The sequence below is a fragment of the Erinaceus europaeus genome, chromosome 4 (assembly GCF_950295315.1).
Source record: "Erinaceus europaeus chromosome 4, mEriEur2.1, whole genome shotgun sequence".
Lineage (NCBI taxonomy): Eukaryota > Metazoa > Chordata > Mammalia > Eulipotyphla > Erinaceidae > Erinaceus > Erinaceus europaeus.
The window spans coordinates 56,765,873-56,773,889 of record NC_080165.1 but is presented as its reverse complement, the minus strand read 5'-3'; the positions used below and the strand labels follow the sequence as shown (position 1 = coordinate 56,773,889).

Below are 8,017 nucleotides of genomic sequence, written 5' to 3'. Positions count from 1 at the left end.
CCATGAACATGAAATATCTTTCCACTTCTTTGTGTCTTTCTCAATTTCCTTGAGAGTGACTCATAATTTTCAGTATGCAAGTCTTTCACTTCTTTGGTTAAATTTATTCCTAAATATTTTATTATTTTTGTTGCTATAGTAAAAGGAATTGATTTCTGGATTTCAATTTCTTCTAACTTAGTGTTTGCATAGAGGAATGCCACTGACTTTTTGAATGTTAATTTTGTAGCCTAACACTTTACTGTATTGCCTGATGATTTCCAAAAGCTTCTTGCTGGATTCCTTAGGTTTTTCTTTTTTATTATTATTTATTTATTCCCTTTTGTTGCCCTTGTTGTTTTATTGTTGTAGTTATTATTGATATCGTCATTGTTGGATAGGACAGAGAGAAATGGAGAGAGGAGGAGAAGACAGAGAGAGGGAGAGAAAGAGACACCTGCAGACCTGCTTCACCGCTTGTGAAGCAACAGTATTGTTTCTGATTAATTATCGTGACAAGAGATGAAAGTTCTAGAGCCTTTCACTTAGCCCTGCCTACCACATAGGTCAGAGACAAAGTGGGATTCTGTCAATTGCCAATTATATTTTCAGGAAATTCACCACAGGGTGAGATCAAGGGTCAACAGGGACCACTGTGAGTCAGGCTTAAGTAGAAAGTCCATCTATCACCTGTCAAACCCTACTTTGGATGGTGAGACACCGTTTAGCATCAATCTAAAACCAGTGTCTAGTCATCCCTGATAGGTCTGACTATTCCCTTTTCCCCAGTGCACAGTCATTCTACTAACTGGCTGCAAATTCCTCTGAGAAATGCCTGGAGCAAGATTAAGATGTGTACTTTGGCAGAAGTGCAAAGTCCTTCTTGAAAGGAACCTGGTCTTTCAAAGGGTCCTGGGTCTGTGGACTGATTTACAAAACTGAGAGGTCACTGTGCTCTATGATGATGATTCAGGTTAGGTTTTTCAATACTGGATTTAGAGATTCTCCTGTTATATCAATCAAGCACTATTCTAATAGGTTAGTTTTCCATTTCCTCCTAGAAATACCACGATCAGTTAACTACCACTAAAGATCACTATAAACCAAGAACTTCTGATTACTAAAACATCCCCGATGCCTTTACAGTGAATGCACCCACCTTCTCTTCAGTGGCTAAGTGCTTCCCCTTGGCCCATGCTACAGTGGCGTACCACTATCCTCACCAAAGTTAGGAATCCGTCTCAAAGGTAGAATCCCTTACAGTCATATCTGACTTCCAGTAGAGAGCAACCACAACATTTTTCAAAGATGCATCCAGATGCTCTCTTCTCTAATATATTTCTCAATTCAAAGGTAGTGTCTTCTTGGCCTTTCACATAGGGGATAGGTCACACATAGTAAAATCCAGTCCAACATTGCTCTTTTCCTGTCCCTTTGAATTTTCTCCTCATCATGCCAGAAAAGCTCTGGCATCTTAACTTCATTAAAATTATACCTCATTAAACTGGAATATTGCATTCAAGTTTAGGTCAACCAATAAGCAGTTAGAACCACCACTAGCTACACAATCTAATGCACTACATTGTGAATTTTAGTAAGCTCAATCATATAAAAGAATATAGAGTGGGGAGTTGGGCGGTAGTGCAGCGGGTTAAGTGCACGTGGCGCAAAACACATGGACTAGCATAAGGATCCCGGTTTGAACCTGGCTCCCTACCGGTGGGGGCATCACTTCACAGGTGGTGAAGTAGGTCTGCAGGGGTCTATCTTTCTCTCCCCCTCTCTGTCTTCCCCTCCTCTCTCCATTTCTTTCTGTCCTATCCAACAACGACAACATCAATAATAACTACAACAATAAAACAACAAGGGCAACAAAAGGGAATAAATAATCAATAAATTTTTTTTAAAAACTAAAAAAAGAATATAGAGTGATAGGGAATTCTATTTTACTTTTCTTCATCTGCCAGCTGCAGAATAACTTCTATAACATCTTTTCCAGGTAACTACACAAATAAATGATTAGCAAAGTCTTGTAATTCTTTTGGTGCTTCCAGCCCAGCCCCTCTACTAAGATTTGACACTATTTATAGATCTTCTGGCAGCAAGGGATGACTGTATAGTGGATCTTGAAGAAAATGAGCATCCTCTTTAAAGGTATCTGGGTCCAGGGAGATAGCATAGTAGTTATACAGAAGGCTTTCATTCCTGAGGCTCCAGAGTCCCAAATTCAATCTCTGACATCACCATAAACCAGAGCTGAGTAGTGTTCTGGGGGGGGGGGGTTTAAAAAATAAAAGCATCTGCCCCAGGTAATGTTCTTACAAGATTTTCAAGCAAAAGAAAACCAATATTCTCAGATAGCAGAGGGCAAACTGTTTGTACTGGTGAAGGGGATGAGAATGACCTCAGGGTACAGGATTATCAGTTCCACTTGGATATCTTGATTTGTTTGAAATATCTCAATTTCAAATTTCAGCATCCCATGCTTTCCTGATTATTGATTGGTCTAGCATTTTTTGACAAGATTGGTTTTTCCTATACAAGGACTTCACCATGCACAGCTGTCTTTTTTTCTGATAGAGACAGAGAAAAGTAGAGGGCAAGAGAAGGGAGAAAGAAAGATACCTGCAACACTGCTCCTGCACTCATGGAGCTTCCTCCCTGCTGTTAGGGGTCTGGGCCTTGAACCAGGGTCCTAATGCTTGGTAATGTGTGTGTTCTACCAGGTAAGTGCACTACTGCCTAGCCCCTTGACAAGACTGTTAATTCAAGAATCATCATCCAGCAACTTACACAATTAAACTTTGGTTTTGGTTTTCAGCAATAACAGCCATGGAACTATAAGAAATATGAAATCTTCTTACAGTTATCATGGAGTCTCTATGATTCTTATTCTATGACTTGATGAGCTGAGAGTTAACAAGCCTGTCATTTCCTCCACAGAAGTGCTCAAGTATACTCAGATGAGCTTTTCCTGCAGCAGTCACAAGGACTCTCAAGGCTTTGGTGGCACTATATCACAATCAACAACAGAGTAGCTGTGAAGTCACTGAAATGATTTTGAGGTTACTATCAACCCATCTCTCAGCAAAGAGGTCAGCACCGAGTTTAAGCTCAAGGGTATGCCCAAACCAGTACCCAAATTCCACTTCAATGATCTAGTTACTGATATCACCCCTGGTACCAATTCTTTATCACTCTGTGTCCAGTTGAGAGACAGAAACCAGGAGCGTGGGTGGTGGTACAAGAGGTTGAGTGCACATAGTACAAAGAGTAAGAATACACTCAAGGATCCAGTTCAAGCTCTTGGATCCCCACCTACAGGGGGGATGCTTCACAAGCAGCAAAGAAGATCTGCAAGTGTCTCTCTCTCTCCCTCTTTGTCTCCCCTGTGTCTCTCAATTTCTTAGTCTTATCCAATAAAATGGGGAAAAAATGGCCGCCAGGAGCAGTGGATTCATAGTGCTGGCACCAAGTCCTAGTGATAACCCTGGAGGGAGGGAGGGAGGGAGGGAAGGAGGGAGGGAATGAGGAAGGGAGAGGGGAGGGAGAGGACATACAACCTTAAAAGGATAGGTTAGGGTGGTGCGAAGTGCAAGGACCAGCATGAGGATCCCGGTTGGTTCCAGCCCTGGCTCCCCACCTGCAGGGGAGTCACTTCACAGATGGCGAAGCAGGTCTGCAGGTGTCTATCTTTCTCTCCCCCTCTCTGTCTTCCCCTCCTCTCTCCATTTCTCTCTGTCCTATCTAATAACGATGACATCAATAACAACAATAATAATAACTACAACAACATTAAAAAACAACAAAGGTTATCAGGAACAACAAAATAGACCCCTTTGTGGGCCCCCCATAGGACCTTGCCCTCAACTTGGATCAACAATGGTAGAGAATGTTCCATCCTCTGAAGGAAGGATGGACAATATACTCTATGCTACACCTGAGGAAGATTGGTCCTGATATTGGGGCTGCTTGGAATGTTTCTACTCATGACCACAAAATGTGAGCTCAGATCTACAGGGATGCAGAAGTCATATAGGTTCCTAAGCTGAATATGGGCCCCAGATCACATCATATTGATGGAGCTTACAGTCAACAATATTTATACCCCTTTCCCATATTAGGGAGCTACTCTCTTCCCTGATCCAGCTTTCTGGTCCTTTTGCCAGCCATGACATCATCTCCCCAGACAATAACTTAAATCCACCTGCATATCAGATTTCAAGCTCAGGGAAAAAAAAAAAAAAAAAAACTAGTATAGCCACAGGGCAGAAATATGCTGGCTTGCCTAGGCAAGAGCTAGTTGTTTCAGACACGTAGGAAATAATTCTTTAGAGTGCAGACCAACAGACTGAGGTGGGGTTTTGGGATAGAGAAATGAGAAATGGGCAAAGAAATGAGGCAACTGAACTATGTATTGTTTGCATTATGATTGTGAGAATAAATCTCAGGGTGACACTAGTTGAAGTTGATGGGTAGGCATACAGGGGCAGTCAGGTCACCACTGTATGACTGAAGCTTGGAAGCTTTATATCTTCCCTGGAAGGGGAGCAATAATGTGGGTTTCTGGGCCCACATTGGGGTTGAGGGACTACTTTCTCTGGCACATGGCTGGAGCAGAGTACTCTGTATGGAAAACACACACACACACACACACACACACTGCTGATAGACCATGTAGCTGAAACAATAAAAGCAAACAGTTACAAACTACTACTGGGAAGAGAAACTCCCTTCTCTCTGCAATGTCTCTCCTGTGCCTTCCATATCATGCTCATTGTAGAAGAGAAATGCATATATAATTCAGCCCACTACTACAGAGCAGGTACTAAAAGGGTAAGGTTGGAGATGAGAGTTAATAAATTGATTAACTAAAAAAAAATAATAATAAATAGGCATGTATAAACTATTGTATTTACTGTCAACCATAAAACACTAATCCCCTAGTAAATAAAAAAAGAAAAGTACAAAAAAAGGAAGGAAAAACAGGACCATAGAAAAAGTGGGCAAAAATATAGATAGATGGATAGACAGATCATTACAGAAACAATAATCAACCCACATCTGTGACCTTGGGAGAACTATTGCAGTTTCCAACGGAGGGAGTGGGGATACAGGGGACACAGAATTCTGGTGGTAGGAACAGTGTGGAATTGTTCCCATTATCCTGTAATCTTGTAAACCAATATTAAATCACTAATAAAAAAAGAAGAGAAAAAATAATAATAAATAAACAAATTGATTAACTGGCATTACACTCTCAACTACTTTGCTACAGTGCTTATCTAGCAGTTAGAAAGAAAAAAAGAGCATCAAAGGACATAAATAATGGTGAGGTCATGTATGATATAGCAAATCCTAACAATGGGATTTTCAAAGTTAACCCAATTGCCAAATAATTTGGTTATAACAATAACTATCTATTGCCTTCTTAAACCCTAAGATAGCAGGAACCTCCTGCTTCCTCTATAAAGCCCATATTTCCCCCACTCCTGGAACCTCTAGGGTAGGTAGGGTTCACTTTCCTGCATGCTTCTCTCAAGTCATACCAAATGATACTGCATCTGCTGATACCAACCTATTCAATGCAATGAGTACCATCTCAGCATGCTTCACTTCGGACTGTGTCCAGAGACGTCAAGTGTGAAATGTCAACCCTTCAGCATCATTACATGGGTGAGACCTTTCCTTTTTTAAACGATTCCTTAATTCCATTTTGGGTGGTTCATTTCCTAACAAAGCCTCAAAGCCTAGATAAAGACTATGGTCCATGTGATAGGGCAGATGTATCCATAAATTAGGGCAAAATATATACCTGAAAGCAAAAGTGCACAATAAGTAAGCCAATAAATGAAGCAAGCAAGTAGAAAGACCTAAAAAGACACCACAAAGTACCAATGAAATTGTTTCTACTTAGACGTAGATAACCTCCTCACCTACTTCCTATTACACTTCTCTCAGTCACTCCAAAGCTAACCTTATCAAAGTAAGGACTACAAAAGCTGAATAGGGGCAAGAAACTGGCATACTTTAATGATGACTCTTTAGTCACTATCAGGCCACTCCGTCACCTGGGGCTCTAGTCGGAGAGTCCTGGGATTCCCACACAGACACGTTGAGCCTAGACCTCGAATTGATCCCTCTCTACATTGTCACTGGTCATCTCCATCAGCAACAGCATATGGACCCCTTTGGAGGCCCCCATAGGACCTTGCCCTCAATCAATAATGGTAGAGAATGTTCCATCCTCCAAAAGGGGGTTGAATAACATACTCTATCACCTGAGGAAGATGGGTCCTGAAATTGGTGCAACTTGGAATGTTCCCACTCATGACCACAGAACGCGAGTTCGGACCTACAGAAATGCAGAGATTACATAGGCTCCTAAGTTGAATATGGGCTCCAGATCAAATTGATGGGGTTTACAGTCAACAATATTTATACACCTTTCCCATATTTGGGAGCTACGTTTTTCTCTGATCCAGCTTTCTAGCCCTTTTTCTTTTCTTTTCTTTTCTTTTTTTTGATCAATCAGCAGCTTTATTTAATTTACTAGAATTATAGAAGAGAAAGAACCAGACAGTCTGGTACATGTGCTGCCAGGGACTGAACTTGAGACTTCATGTTCGAGTCCAATGTCTCTTTGCACTGTGCCAGCTCCTGGACCCCTCGACTGGCAGCCTCACTGAAGCAAGGTGGGGCATCAGGGTCCTGCGGGCAGAGAGTGGGAGGAGGTTAGGGACCTGGGCGGAGGTGAGTGGCTGCTCAGGGCGTGTTGGGGCCTGGGTTTCACCTGAGCGCACTGAAGGCAGGCGGTGAGCTGAGGCCCCGCTGGCTTTAGGCGCTAGATCTCACCCATGGCCATAGTAGAGGTTCTAGCCATTTTTCCAGTCATGACATCATCTCCCCAGACAATAACTTAGGTCCACCTGCATATAAGATGTCAAGCTCATGAAAAAACTAGTATAGTCATGGGCCTCTTGGAATATAACTAAAATAGGCCTACTAGCTATCTTCAAAATGGAGACCCCAAATCTTCATCTGGAGTATTCCAGCCTTTAGGTTCACAATTAGTCAACAATTTGTTTGGCTTTCTATGTTAACTCTTTTTTCAGCCACCAGATTCCAGATGCCAACCAAACTTCCCTGGGCAGACAACCTCACCAATATGTCCTGGAACCCCGATTAGGCTAGGGAAAGAGAGAGACAAGCTGGGAATATGAGTCGACCTGTCAACGCCCACACTCAGCAGGGAAGTAATTACAGAAGTCAGACCTTCTGCCTTCTGCACCCCATAAAGACCCTGGGTCCATGCTCCCATAGGTTTAAAGAATAGGAAAGCTATCAGGAGAGGGGATGGGATACGGAATTGTGGTGGTGGGAGTTGTATCCCACTTATCCTATGGTCTTGTCAGTGTTTCCATTTTATAAACAAAAATTTTTTAAAAAGAAAGAAAGAAAGAGGGCTTGGGAGACAGTGTAATAGCTAGTAGGTTTATTTTAGGTCTATTCCAAGGGGCCCATGACCCTACTAGTTTTTGTCTGAGCCTAACATCTAACATGCAGGTGACCTAAGTTATTATCTGGAGAGATGGTGTTATAGTTGGAAAAAGGACTAGAAAGTTGGATCAGTGGGTATGAGCTCCCAACTCCCCACCTGTGGGGGTGGGGGTGGGGTTGGGGGTGAGGGGTTGGGAGAATCGTTTCACAAGCATTGAAGAAGGTCTTTTCTCTCCTCCTCTCTGTCTCGCCCTCCTGTCTCAATTTCTCTCTGTCCTATCCAACAACAACAGCAATGAGAACATTAACAGTAACAATTAGGGCACAAGGGCAACAAAAATGGAAAAAAATGGCCACCAGGGGCAGTGGATTCGTAATGCAGGCAATGAGCCCAGCAATAACCCTAGAGCCAAAAAATAAGTATTATTAACTCTAAACCCCACCGGCTTGATCTGGGGCCCATATTCAACATAGGAGCCTGTGTAACCTCTGCATCCCTGTAGGTCTGAGCTCATATTCTGTGGTCATGGCTAGGAAC

The 8,017-nt window shown here is 42.3% G+C and overlaps 1 non-coding gene across 1 annotated transcript; it reads right to left on the bottom strand.

The window, feature by feature from the left end:
* Positions 1–6,749: 6,749 nt before the first annotated feature.
* Positions 6,750–6,875, bottom strand: LOC132538547 (small nucleolar RNA ACA64). The gene has a single exon (XR_009549895.1). It is a non-coding gene; the product is annotated as a small nucleolar RNA ACA64 (small nucleolar RNA).
* Positions 6,876–8,017: the final 1,142 nt, after the last annotated feature.